Raw genomic sequence first — 16,099 nt, 5'->3', positions numbered from 1 at the left:
AGATATTTCCATGTTCATACAGATAGCGGTGTAGATATTTCCATGTTCTTACAGATAGCGTTGTAGTTATTTCCATGTTCATTCAGATAGCGGTGTAGATATTTCCATGTTCATACAGATAGCGGTGTAGATATTTCCATGTTCATACAGATGGCGTTGTAGATATTTACATGTTCATACAGATGGCGGTGTAGATATTTCCATGTTCATACAGATGGCGGTGGAGATATTTCCATGTTCATACACATGGCGGTGTAGATATTTCGAAGTTTATAGAGATAGCGCTGTAGTTATTTCCATATTTATAGAGAAATCTGTGTAGATATTTCCATGTATATTCAGATAGCTGTGTAGATATTTCCATGTTCATACAGGTAGCGGTGTAGATATTTCCATGTTCATCCAGATGCCGGTGTACATATATCGATGTTCATACAGATGGCGGTGAAGATATTTCCATGTTCATTCAGATGGCGGTGTAGATATTTCCATGTTCATACGAATGGCGGTGGAGATATTTCCATGTTCATAGAGATGGCGGTGTAGATATTTCCATGTTCATACAAATGGTGGTGTAGATATTTCCATGTTCATAGAGATGGCGGTGCAGATATTTCCATGCTTATACAGATAGCAGTGTAGTTATTTCCATGTTTATAGAGATAGCAGTGTAGATATTTCCATTGATGTACAGAGAGCTGTGTAGATATTTGCATGTACATACAGATAGCGGTGTAGATATTTCCATGTTCATACAGATAGCGGTGTAGATATTTCCATGTTCATAAAGATAGCGGTGTAGATATTTCCATGTTCATAGAGATGGCGGTGTAGATATTTCTATGTTTATACAGATAGCAGTGTAGTTATTTCCATGTTTATACAGATAGCAGTGTAGATATTTCCATTGATATACAGATAGCAGTGTAGATATTTGCATGTACATACAGATAGCGGTGTAGATATTTCCATGTTCATACAGATAGCGGTGTAGATATTTCCATGTTCATACAGATAGCGGTGTAGATATTTCCATGTTCATACAGATAGTGGTGTAGGTATTTCCATGTTCATGCAGATGCCGGTGTACATATATCTATGTTCATACAGATGGCGGTGAAGATATTTCCATGTTCATACAGATGACGGTGTAGATATTTCCATGTTCATACAAATGGCGGTGTAGATATTTTCATGTTCAAAGAGATGGCGGTGTAGATATTTCCAGGTTCATACAAATGGCGGTGTAGATATTTCCATGTTCATAGAGATGGCGGTGTAGATATTTCCAAGTTTATACAGATAGCAGTGTAGTTATTTCCATGTTTATAGAGATAGCAGTGTGGATATTTCCATTGATATACAGATAGCTGTGTAGATATTTGCATGTTCATACAGATAGCTGTGTAGATATTTCCATGTTCATACAGATAGTGGTGTAGATATTTCCATGTTCATACAGATAGCGGTTTAGTTATTTCCATGTTCAAACAGATAGCGGTGTAGATATTTCCATGTTCATACAGATAGCGGTGTAGATATTTCCATGTTCATACAGTTAGCGGTGTAGATATTTCCATATTCATACAGATGGCGGTGTAGATATTTACATGTTCATACCGATGGCGGTGTAGATATTTCCATGTTCATACAGATAGCGGTGTAGATATTTCCATGTTCAAACAGATAGCGGTGTAGATATTTCCATGTTCATAGAGATAGCGGTGTAGATATTTCCATGTTCATACCCATAGCGGTGGAGACATTTCCATGTTCGTACATTTAGCGGTGTAGATATTTCCATGATCTTACAGATGGCGGTGAAGATATTTACATGTTCATACAGATGGCGGTGTAGATATTTCCATGTTTGTACGGATGGCAGTGTAGATATTTCCATGTTCATACAGGTGGCAGTGTAGATATTTCCATGTTTATACAGATAGCAGTGTAGTTATTTCCATGTTAATGGAGATAGCTGTGTTGATATTTCCATTGATATACTGATAGCTGTGTAGATATTTGCATGTTCATACAGATAGCGGTGTAGATATTTTCATGTTCGTACAGATAGCGGTGTAGATATTTCCATGTTCATACAGATAACGGTGCAGATATTTCCATGTTCATACAGACAGCGGTGTAGATATTTCCATGTTCATACAGTTAGCGGTGTAGATATTTCCATGTTCATACAGATGGCGGTGTAGATATTTACATGTTCATACAGAGGGCGGTATAGATATTTCCATGTTCGTACAGATGGCGGTGTAGTTATTTCCATGTTCATAGAGATGGCGGTGTAGGTATTTCCATGTTTATGCAGATAGCGGTATAGATATTTCCAAGTTCATACAGATAGCGGTGTAGATATTTCCATGTTCATACAGATGGCGGTGTAGATATTTCCATGTTCATACAGATGGCGGTGTAGATATTTCGAAGTTTATAGAGATAGCGCTGTAGTTATTTCCATATTTATAGAGAAATCTGTGTAGATATTTCCATGTATATTCAGATAGCTGTGTAGATATTTCCATGTTCATGCAGGTAGCGGTGTAGATATTTCCATGTTCATCCAGATGCCGGTGTACAAATATCCATGTTCATACAGATGGCGGTGAAGATATTTCCATGTTCATACAGATGGCGGTGTAGATATTTCCATGTTCATACGAATGGCGGTGGAGATATTTCCATGTTTATAGAGATGACGGTGTAGATATTTCCATGTTCATACAAATGGTGGTGTAGATATTTCCATGTTCATAGAGATGGCGGTGTAGATATTTCCATGCTTATACAGATAGCAGTGTAGTTATTTCCATGTTTATAGAGATAGCAGTGTAGATATTTCCATTGATATACAGATAGCTGTGTAGATATTTGCATGTAGATACAGATAGCGGTGTAGATATTTCCATGTTCATACAGATAGCGGTGTAGATATTTCCATGTTCATACAGATAGCGGTGTAGATATTTCCATGTTCATACAGATAGCGGTGTAGATATTTCCATGTTCATGCAGATGCCGGTGTACATATATCCATGTTCATACAGATGGCGGTGAAGATATTTCCATGTTCATACAGATGGCGGTGTAGATATTTCCATGTTTATACGAATGGCGGTGTAGATATTTTCATATTCATAGAGATGGCGGTGTAGGTATTTCCAGGTTAATACAAATGGCGGTGTAGATATTTCCAAGTTCATAGAGATGGCGGTGTAGATATTTCCATGTTTATACAGATAGCAGTGTAGTTATTTCCATGTTTATAGAGATAGCAGTGTGGATATTTCCATTGATATACAGATAGCTGTGTAGATATTTGCATGTTCATACAGATAGCGGTGTAGATATTTGCATGTTCATACAGATAGCGGTGTAGTTATTTCCATGTTCATACAGATAGCGGTGTAGTTATTTCCATGTTCATACAGATAGCGGTGTAGATATATCCATGTTCATACAGATAGAGGTGTAGATATTTCCATGTTCATACAGTTAGCGGTGTAGATATTTCCATGTTCATACTGATGGCGGTGTAGATATTTACATGTTCATACAGATGGCGGTTTAGATATTTCCATGTTCATACGTATGGCGGTGGAGATATTTCCATGTTCATAGAGATGGCGGTGTAGATATTTCCATGTTCATACACATGGTGGTGTAGATATTTCCATGTTCAAAGAGATGGCGGTGTAGATATTTCCATGTTTATACAGATAGCAGTGTAGTTATTTCCATGTTTATAGAGATAGCAGTGTAGATATTTCCATTGATATACAGATAGCGGTGTAGATATTTGCATGTACATACAGATAGCGGTGTAGATATTTCCATGTTCATACAGATAGCCGTGTAGGTATATCCATGTTCATACAGATAGCGGTGTAGATATTTCCATGTTCATACAGATAGCGGTGTAGATATTTCCATGTTCATGCAGATGCCGGTGTACATATATCGATGTTCATACAGATGTCGGTGAAGATATTTCCATGTTCATACAGATGACGGTGTAGATATTTCCATGTTCATACAAATGGCGGTGTAGATATTTTCATGTTCATAGAAATGGAGGTGTAGATGTTTCCAGGTTCATACAAATGGCGGTGTAGATATTTCCGTGTTCATAGAGATGGCGGTGAAGATATTTCCATGTTTATACAGATAGCAGTGTAGTTGTTTCCATGTTTATAGAGATAGCAGTGTGGATATTTCCATTGATATACAGATATCTATGTAGATATTTCCATGTTCATACAGATGGCGGTGTAGATATTTACATGTTCATACAGATGGCGGTGTAGATATTTCCATGTTCATACAGATGGCGGTGTAGATATTTCCATGTTCATACAGATGGCGGTGTAGGTATTTCGAAGTTTATAGAGATAGCGCTGTAGTTATTTCCATATTTAGAGAGAAATCTGTGTAGATATTTCCATGTATATTCAGATAGCTGTGTAGATATTTCCATGTTCATGCAGGTAGCGGTGTAGATATTTCCATGTTCATCCAGATGCCGGTGTACATATGTCCATGTTCATACAGATGGCGGTGAAGATATTTCCATGTTCATACAGATGGCGGTGTAGATTTTTCCATGTTCATACGAATGGCGGTGGAGTTATTTCCATGTTCATAGAGATGGCGGTGTAGATATTTCCATGTTCATACAAATGGTGGTGTAGATATTTCCATGTTCATAGAGATGGCGGTGTAGATATTTCCATGCTTATACAGATAGCAGTGTAGTTATTTCCATGTTTATAGAGATAGCAGTGTAGATATTTCCATTGATATACAGATAGCTGTGTAGATATTTGCATGTACATACAGATAGCGGTGTAGATATTTCCATGTTCATACAGATAGCGGTGTAGATATTTCCATGTTCATACAGATAGCGGTGTAGATATTTCCCTGTTCTTACAGATAGCGGTGAAGATATTTCCATGTTCATACAGATGGCGGTGTAGATATTTCCATGTTCATACAAATGGCGGTGTAGATATTTTCATGTTCATAGAGATGGCGGTGTAGTTATTTCCATGTTCATACAGATTGAGGTGTAGTTGTTTCCATGTTCATACAGATAGCGGTGTAGATATTTCCATGTTCATACAGATAGCGGTGTAGATATTTCCATGTTCATACAGATAGCGGTGTAGATATTTCCATGTTCATACAGTTGGCGGTGTATATATTTCCATGTTTATACAGATAGCAGTGTAGTTATTTCCATGTTTACAGAGATAGCAATGTAGATATTTCCATTGATATACAGATAGCTGTGAAGATATTTCCATGTTCATAGAGATAGCGGAGTAGATATTTCCATGTTCATACAGATAACAGTGTAGATATTTCCATGTTCATACAGATAGCGGTGTAGATATTTCCATGTTCATACAGTTAGCGGTGTAGATATTTCCTTGTTCATACAAATGGCGGTGTAGATATTTCCATGTTTATACAGATAGCAGTGTAGGTATTTCCATGTTTATAGAGATAGCAGTGTAGATATTTCCACTGATATACAGATAGCTGTGTAGATATTTCCATGTTCATACAGATAATGGTGTAGATGTTTCCTTGTTCGTACAGAGAGCGGTGTAGATATTTCCATGTTCATACAGATAGCGGTGTAGATATTTCCATGTTCATACAGATAGCGGTGTAAGTATTTCCCTGTTCATACAGTTAGCGGTGTAGATATTTCCATGTTCATAGAGATGGCGGTGTAGATATTTACATGTTCATACAGATGGCAGTGTAGATATTTCCATGTTCGTACGGATGGCGGTTTAGATATTTCCATGTTCATACAGGTGGCGGTGTAGATATTTCCATGTTTATACAGATAGCAGTGTAGTTATTTCCATGTTTATTGAGATAGCAGTGTAGATATTTCCATTGATATACAGATAGCTGTGTAGATATTTGCATGTTCATACAGATAGCGGTGTAGATATTTCCATGTTCATACAGATAGCGGTGTAGATATTTCCATGTTCATACGGATAGCGGTGTAGATATTTCCATGTTCATAGAGATAACGGTGTAGATATTTCCATGTTCATACAGATAGCGGTGTAGATATTTCCATGTTCATACAGACAGCGGTGTAGATATTTCCATGTTCTTACAGTTAGCGGTGTAGATATTTCCATGTTCATACAGATGGCGGTGTAGATATTTCCCTGTCCATACAGATGGCGGTGTAGATATTTCCATGTTGAAACAGATGACGGTGTAGATATTTTCATGTTCATAGACATAGCGGTGTAGATATTTCCATGTTCATACCCATAGCAGTGTAGACATTTCCATGTTCATACATTTAGCTGTGTAGATATTTCATGTTCTTACAGATTGCGGTGAAGATATTTACATGTTCATACAGATGGCGGTGTAGATATTTCCATGTTTGTATGGATGGCAGTGTAGATATTTCCATGTTCATACAGGTGGCGGTGTAGATATTTCCATGTTCATACAGATGGCGGTGTAGATATTTCCATGTTCATACAGATGGCGGTGTAGATATTTCCATGTTCATACAGATGGCGGTGTAGATATTTCGAAGTTTATAGAGATAGCGCTGTAGTTATTTCCATGTTTATAGAGAAATCTGTGTAGATATTTCCATGTATATTCAGATAGCTGTGTAGATATTTCCATGTTCATGCAGGTAGTGGTGTAGATATTTCCATGTTCATCAAGATGCCGGTGTACATATATCCATGTTCATACAGATGGCGGTGAAGATATTTCCATGTTCATACAGATGGCGGTGTAGATATTTCCATGTTCATACGAATGGCGGTGGAGATATTTCCATGTTCATAGAGATGGCGGTGTAGATATTTCCATGTTCATACACATGGTGGTGTAGATATTTCCATGTTCATAGAGATGGCGGTGTAGATATTTCCATGCTTATACACATAGCAGTGTAGTTATTTCCATGTTTATAGAGATAGCAGTGTAGATATTTCCATTGATATACAGATAGCTGTGTAGATATTTGCATGTACATACAGATAGTGGTGTAGATATTTCCATGTTCATACAGATAGCGGTGTAGATATTTCCATGTTCATACAGATAGCGGTGTAGATATTTCCATGTTCATACAGATAGCGGTGTAGATATTTCCATGTTCATGCAGATGCCGGTGTACATATATCCATGTTCATACAGATGGCGGTGAAGATATTTCCATGTTCATACAGATGGCGGTGTAGATATTTCCATGTTCATACAAATGGCGGTTTAGATATTTTCATGTTCATAGAGATGGCGGTGTAGATATTTCCAGGTTAATACAAATGGCGGTGTAGATATTTCCATGTTCATAGAGATGGCGGTGTAGATATTTCCATGTTTATACAGATAGCAGTGTAGTTATTTCCATGTTTATAGAGATAGCAGTGTGGATATTTCCATTGATATACAGATAGCTGTGTAGATATTTGCATGTTCATACAGATAGCGGTGTAGATATTTGCCTGTTCATACAGATAGCGGTGTAGTTATTTCCATGTTCATACATATAGCGGTGTAGTTATTTCCATGTTCATACAGATAGCGGTGTAGATATTTCCATGTTCATACAGATAGCGGTGTAGATGTCTCCATGTTCATACAGTTAACGGTGTAGATATTTCCATGTTCATACAGATGGCGGTGTAGATATTTACAGGTTCATACAGATGGCGGTGTAGATATTTCCATGTTCATACGAATGGCGGTGGAGATATTTCCATGTTCATAGAGATGGCGGTGTAGATATTTCCATGTTCATACACATGGTGGTGTAGATATTTCCATGTTCATAGAGATGGCGGTGTAGATATTTCCATGTTTATACAGATAGCAGTGTAGTTATTTCCATGTTTATAGAGATAGCAGTGTAGATATTTCCATTGATATACAGATAGCGGTGTAGATATTTCCATGTTCATACAGATAGCCGTGTAGTTATTTCCATGTTCATACAGATAGCGGTGTAGATATTTCCATGTTCATACAGATAGCGGTGTAGATATTTCCATGTTCATGCAGATGCCGGTGTACATATATCCATGTTCATACAGATGGCGGTGAAGATATTTCCATGTTCATACAGATGGCGGTGTAGATATTTCCATGTTCATACAAATGGCGTTGTAGATATTTTCATGTTCATAGAAATGGCGGTGTAGATATTTCCAGGTTCATACAAATGGCGGTGTAGATATTTCCGTGTTCATAGAGATGGCGGTGTAGATATTTCCATGTTTATTCAGATAGCAGTGTAGTTTTTTCAATGTTTATAGAGATAGCAGTGTGGATATTTCCATTGATATACAGATAGCTATGTAGATATTTCCATGTTCATACAGATAGCGGTGTAGATATTTCCATGTTCATACAGATAGCGGTGTAGATATTTCCATGTTCTTACAGATAGCGTTGTAGTTATTTCCATGTTCATTCAGATAGCGGTGTAGATATTTCCATGTTCATACAGATAGCGGTGTAGATATTTCCATGTTCATACAGATGGCGTTGTAGATATTTACATGTTCATACAGATGGCGGTGTAGATATTTCCATGTTCATACAGATGGCGGTGGAGATATTTCCATGTTCATACACATGGCGGTGTAGATATTTCGAAGTTTATAGAGATAGCGCTGTAGTTATTTCCATATTTATAGAGAAATCTGTGTAGATATTTCCATGTATATTCAGATAGCTGTGTAGATATTTCCATGTTCATACAGGTAGCGGTGTAGATATTTCCATGTTCATCCAGATGCCGGTGTACATATATCGATGTTCATACAGATGGCGGTGAAGATATTTCCATGTTCATTCAGATGGCGGTGTAGATATTTCCATGTTCATACGAATGGCGGTGGAGATATTTCCATGTTCATAGAGATGGCGGTGTAGATATTTCCATGTTCATACAAATGGTGGTGTAGATATTTCCATGTTCATAGAGATGGCGGTGCAGATATTTCCATGCTTATACAGATAGCAGTGTAGTTATTTCCATGTTTATAGAGATAGCAGTGTAGATATTTCCATTGATGTACAGAGAGCTGTGTAGATATTTGCATGTACATACAGATAGCGGTGTAGATATTTCCATGTTCATACAGATAGCGGTGTAGATATTTCCATGTTCATAAAGATAGCGGTGTAGATATTTCCATGTTCATAGAGATGGCGGTGTAGATATTTCTATGTTTATACAGATAGCAGTGTAGTTATTTCCATGTTTATACAGATAGCAGTGTAGATATTTCCATTGATATACAGATAGCAGTGTAGATATTTGCATGTACATACAGATAGCGGTGTAGATATTTCCATGTTCATACAGATAGCGGTGTAGATATTTCCATGTTCATACAGATAGCGGTGTAGATATTTCCATGTTCATACAGATAGTGGTGTAGGTATTTCCATGTTCATGCAGATGCCGGTGTACATATATCTATGTTCATACAGATGGCGGTGAAGATATTTCCATGTTCATACAGATGACGGTGTAGATATTTCCATGTTCATACAAATGGCGGTGTAGATATTTTCATGTTCAAAGAGATGGCGGTGTAGATATTTCCAGGTTCATACAAATGGCGGTGTAGATATTTCCATGTTCATAGAGATGGCGGTGTAGATATTTCCAAGTTTATACAGATAGCAGTGTAGTTATTTCCATGTTTATAGAGATAGCAGTGTGGATATTTCCATTGATATACAGATAGCTGTGTAGATATTTGCATGTTCATACAGATAGCTGTGTAGATATTTCCATGTTCATACAGATAGTGGTGTAGATATTTCCATGTTCATACAGATAGCGGTTTAGTTATTTCCATGTTCAAACAGATAGCGGTGTAGATATTTCCATGTTCATACAGATAGCGGTGTAGATATTTCCATGTTCATACAGTTAGCGGTGTAGATATTTCCATATTCATACAGATGGCGGTGTAGATATTTACATGTTCATACCGATGGCGGTGTAGATATTTCCATGTTCATACAGATAGCGGTGTAGATATTTCCATGTTCAAACAGATAGCGGTGTAGATATTTCCATGTTCATAGAGATAGCGGTGTAGATATTTCCATGTTCATACCCATAGCGGTGGAGACATTTCCATGTTCGTACATTTAGCGGTGTAGATATTTCCATGATCTTACAGATGGCGGTGAAGATATTTACATGTTCATACAGATGGCGGTGTAGATATTTCCATGTTTGTACGGATGGCAGTGTAGATATTTCCATGTTCATACAGGTGGCAGTGTAGATATTTCCATGTTTATACAGATAGCAGTGTAGTTATTTCCATGTTAATGGAGATAGCTGTGTTGATATTTCCATTGATATACTGATAGCTGTGTAGATATTTGCATGTTCATACAGATAGCGGTGTAGATATTTTCATGTTCGTACAGATAGCGGTGTAGATATTTCCATGTTCATACAGATAACGGTGCAGATATTTCCATGTTCATACAGACAGCGGTGTAGATATTTCCATGTTCATACAGTTAGCGGTGTAGATATTTCCATGTTCATACAGATGGCGGTGTAGATATTTACATGTTCATACAGAGGGCGGTATAGATATTTCCATGTTCGTACAGATGGCGGTGTAGTTATTTCCATGTTCATAGAGATGGCGGTGTAGGTATTTCCATGTTTATGCAGATAGCGGTATAGATATTTCCAAGTTCATACAGATAGCGGTGTAGATATTTCCATGTTCATACAGATGGCGGTGTAGATATTTCCATGTTCATACAGATGGCGGTGTAGATATTTCGAAGTTTATAGAGATAGCGCTGTAGTTATTTCCATATTTATAGAGAAATCTGTGTAGATATTTCCATGTATATTCAGATAGCTGTGTAGATATTTCCATGTTCATGCAGGTAGCGGTGTAGATATTTCCATGTTCATCCAGATGCCGGTGTACAAATATCCATGTTCATACAGATGGCGGTGAAGATATTTCCATGTTCATACAGATGGCGGTGTAGATATTTCCATGTTCATACGAATGGCGGTGGAGATATTTCCATGTTTATAGAGATGACGGTGTAGATATTTCCATGTTCATACAAATGGTGGTGTAGATATTTCCATGTTCATAGAGATGGCGGTGTAGATATTTCCATGCTTATACAGATAGCAGTGTAGTTATTTCCATGTTTATAGAGATAGCAGTGTAGATATTTCCATTGATATACAGATAGCTGTGTAGATATTTGCATGTAGATACAGATAGCGGTGTAGATATTTCCATGTTCATACAGATAGCGGTGTAGATATTTCCATGTTCATACAGATAGCGGTGTAGATATTTCCATGTTCATACAGATAGCGGTGTAGATATTTCCATGTTCATGCAGATGCCGGTGTACATATATCCATGTTCATACAGATGGCGGTGAAGATATTTCCATGTTCATACAGATGGCGGTGTAGATATTTCCATGTTTATACGAATGGCGGTGTAGATATTTTCATATTCATAGAGATGGCGGTGTAGGTATTTCCAGGTTAATACAAATGGCGGTGTAGATATTTCCAAGTTCATAGAGATGGCGGTGTAGATATTTCCATGTTTATACAGATAGCAGTGTAGTTATTTCCATGTTTATAGAGATAGCAGTGTGGATATTTCCATTGATATACAGATAGCTGTGTAGATATTTGCATGTTCATACAGATAGCGGTGTAGATATTTGCATGTTCATACAGATAGCGGTGTAGTTATTTCCATGTTCATACAGATAGCGGTGTAGTTATTTCCATGTTCATACAGATAGCGGTGTAGATATATCCATGTTCATACAGATAGAGGTGTAGATATTTCCATGTTCATACAGTTAGCGGTGTAGATATTTCCATGTTCATACTGATGGCGGTGTAGATATTTACATGTTCATACAGATGGCGGTTTAGATATTTCCATGTTCATACGTATGGCGGTGGAGATATTTCCATGTTCATAGAGATGGCGGTGTAGATATTTCCATGTTCATACACATGGTGGTGTAGATATTTCCATGTTCAAAGAGATGGCGGTGTAGATATTTCCATGTTTATACAGATAGCAGTGTAGTTATTTCCATGTTTATAGAGATAGCAGTGTAGATATTTCCATTGATATACAGATAGCGGTGTAGATATTTGCATGTACATACAGATAGCGGTGTAGATATTTCCATGTTCATACAGATAGCCGTGTAGGTATATCCATGTTCATACAGATAGCGGTGTAGATATTTCCATGTTCATACAGATAGCGGTGTAGATATTTCCATGTTCATGCAGATGCCGGTGTACATATATCGATGTTCATACAGATGTCGGTGAAGATATTTCCATGTTCATACAGATGACGGTGTAGATATTTCCATGTTCATACAAATGGCGGTGTAGATATTTTCATGTTCATAGAAATGGAGGTGTAGATGTTTCCAGGTTCATACAAATGGCGGTGTAGATATTTCCGTGTTCATAGAGATGGCGGTGAAGATATTTCCATGTTTATACAGATAGCAGTGTAGTTGTTTCCATGTTTATAGAGATAGCAGTGTGGATATTTCCATTGATATACAGATATCTATGTAGATATTTCCATGTTCATACAGATGGCGGTGTAGATATTTACATGTTCATACAGATGGCGGTGTAGATATTTCCATGTTCATACAGATGGCGGTGTAGATATTTCCATGTTCATACAGATGGCGGTGTAGGTATTTCGAAGTTTATAGAGATAGCGCTGTAGTTATTTCCATATTTAGAGAGAAATCTGTGTAGATATTTCCATGTATATTCAGATAGCTGTGTAGATATTTCCATGTTCATGCAGGTAGCGGTGTAGATATTTCCATGTTCATCCAGATGCCGGTGTACATATGTCCATGTTCATACAGATGGCGGTGAAGATATTTCCATGTTCATACAGATGGCGGTGTAGATTTTTCCATGTTCATACGAATGGCGGTGGAGTTATTTCCATGTTCATAGAGATGGCGGTGTAGATATTTCCATGTTCATACAAATGGTGGTGTAGATATTTCCATGTTCATAGAGATGGCGGTGTAGATATTTCCATGCTTATACAGATAGCAGTGTAGTTATTTCCATGTTTATAGAGATAGCAGTGTAGATATTTCCATTGATATACAGATAGCTGTGTAGATATTTGCATGTACATACAGATAGCGGTGTAGATATTTCCATGTTCATACAGATAGCGGTGTAGATATTTCCATGTTCATACAGATAGCGGTGTAGATATTTCCCTGTTCTTACAGATAGCGGTGAAGATATTTCCATGTTCATACAGATGGCGGTGTAGATATTTCCATGTTCATACAAATGGCGGTGTAGATATTTTCATGTTCATAGAGATGGCGGTGTAGTTATTTCCATGTTCATACAGATTGAGGTGTAGTTGTTTCCATGTTCATACAGATAGCGGTGTAGATATTTCCATGTTCATACAGATAGCGGTGTAGATATTTCCATGTTCATACAGATAGTGGTGTAGATATTTCCATTTTCGTACAGAGAGCGGTGTAGATATTTCCATGTTCATACAGTTAGCGGTGTAGATATTTCCATGTTCCTACAGATAGCGGTGTAGGTATTTCCATGTTCATAGAGATGGCGGTGTAGATATTTCCATGTTTATACAGATAGCAGTGTAGTTATTTCCATGTTTATAGAGATAGCAGTGTAGATATTTCCACTGATATACAGATAGCTGTGTAGATATTTGCATGTTCATTCAGATAGCGGTGTAGATATTTCCATGTTCATACAGATGGCGGTGTAGATATTTACATGTTCATACAGAGGGCGGTATAGATATTTCCATGTTCGTACAGATGGCGGTGTAGTTATTTCCATGTTCATAGAGATGGTGGTGTAGATATTTCCATGTTTATGCAGATAGCGGTATAGATATTTCCTAGTTCATACAGATAGTGGTGTAGATATTTCCATGTTCATACAGATGGCGGTGTATATATTTCCATGTTCATACAGATGGCGGTGTAGATATTTCGAAGTTTATAGAGATAGCGCTGTAGCTATTTCCATATTTATAGAGAAATCTGTGTAGATATTTCCATGTATATTCAGATAGCTGTGTAGATATTTCCATGTTCATGCAGGTAGCGGTGTAGATATTTCCATGTTCATCCAGATGCCGGTGTACAAATATCCATGTTCATACAGATGGCGGTGAAGATATTTCCATGTTCATACAGATGGCCGTGTAGATATTTCCATGTTCATACGAATGGCGGTGGAGATATTTCCATGTTCATAGAGACGACGGTGTAGATATTTCCATGTTCATACAAATGGTGGTGTAGATATTTCCATGTTCATAGAGATGGCGGTGTAGATATTTCCATGCTTATACAGATAGCAGTGTAGTTATTTCCATGTTTATAGAGATAGCAGTGTAGATATTTCCATTGATATACAGATAGCTGTGTAGATATTTGCATGTAGATACAGATAGCGGTGTAGATATTTCCATGTTCATACAGATAGCGGTGTAGATATTTCCATGTTCATACAGATAGCGGTGTAGATATTTCCATGTTCATACAGATAGCGGTGTAGATATTTCCATGTTCATGCAGATGCCGGTGTACATATATCCATGTTCATACAGTTGGCGGTGTAGATATTTCCATGTTCATACAGATGGCGGTGTAGATATTTACATGTTCATACAGATGGCGGTGTAGATATTTCCATGTTCATACAGATGGCGGTGTAGATATTTCCATGTTCATACAGATGGCGGTGTAGATATTTCGAAGTTTATAGAGATAGCGCTGTAGTTATTTCCATATTTAGAGAGAAATCTGTGTAGATATTTCCATGTATATTCAGATAGCTGTGTAGATATTTCCATGTTCATGCAGGTAGCGGTGTAGATATTTCCATGTTCATCCAGATGCCGGTGTACATATGTCCATGTTCATACAGATGGCGGTGAAGATATTTCCATGTTCATACAGATGGCGGTGTAGATATTTCCATGTTCATACGAATGGCGGTGGAGTTATTTCCATGTTCATAGAGATGGCGGTGTAGATATTTCCATGTTCATACAAATGGTGGTGTAGATATTTCCATGTTCATAGAGATGGCGGTGTAGATATTTCCATGCTTATACAGATAGCAGTGTAGTTATTTCCATGTTTATAGAGATAGCAGTGTAGATATTTCCATTGATATACAGATAGCTGTGTAGATATTTGCATGTACATACAGATAGCGGTGTAGATATTTCCATGTTCATACAGATAGCGGTGTAGATATTTCCATGTCCATACAGATAGCGGTGTAGATATTTCCATGTTCTTACAGATAGCGGTGTAGATATTTCCATGTTCATGCAGATGCCGGTGTACATATATCCATGTTCATACAGATGGCGGTGAAGATATTTCCATGTTCATACAGATGGCGGTGTAGATATTTCCATGTTCATACAAATGGCGGTGTAGATATTTTCATGTTCATAGAGATGGCGGTGTAGTTATTTCCATGTTCATACAGATTGAGGTGTAGTTGTTTCCATGTTCATACAGATAGCGGTGTAGATATTTCCATGTTCATACAGATATCGGTGTAGATATTTCCATGTTCATACAGTTAGCGGTGGAGATATTACCATGTTCATACAGATGGCGGTGTAGATATTTACATGTTCATACAGATGGCGGTGTAGATATTTCCATGTTCATACGAATGGCGGTGGAGATATTTCCATGTTCATAGAGATGGCGGTGTAGATATTTCCATGTTCATACACATGGTGGTGTAGATATTTCCATGTTCATAGAGATTGCGGTGTAGATATTTCCATGTTTATACAGATAACAGTGTAGTTATTTCCATGTTTATAGAGATTGCAGTGTAGTTATTTCCATTGATATACAGATATCTATGTAGATATTTGCATGTTCATACAGATAGCGGTGTAGATATTTCCATGTTCATACAGATAGCGGTGTAGAT

Source organism: Gorilla gorilla, chromosome 8, assembly GCF_029281585.2.
Source record: "Gorilla gorilla gorilla isolate KB3781 chromosome 8, NHGRI_mGorGor1-v2.1_pri, whole genome shotgun sequence".
Lineage (NCBI taxonomy): Eukaryota > Metazoa > Chordata > Mammalia > Primates > Hominidae > Gorilla > Gorilla gorilla.
Note: the sequence above shows the minus strand (reverse complement) of the source record.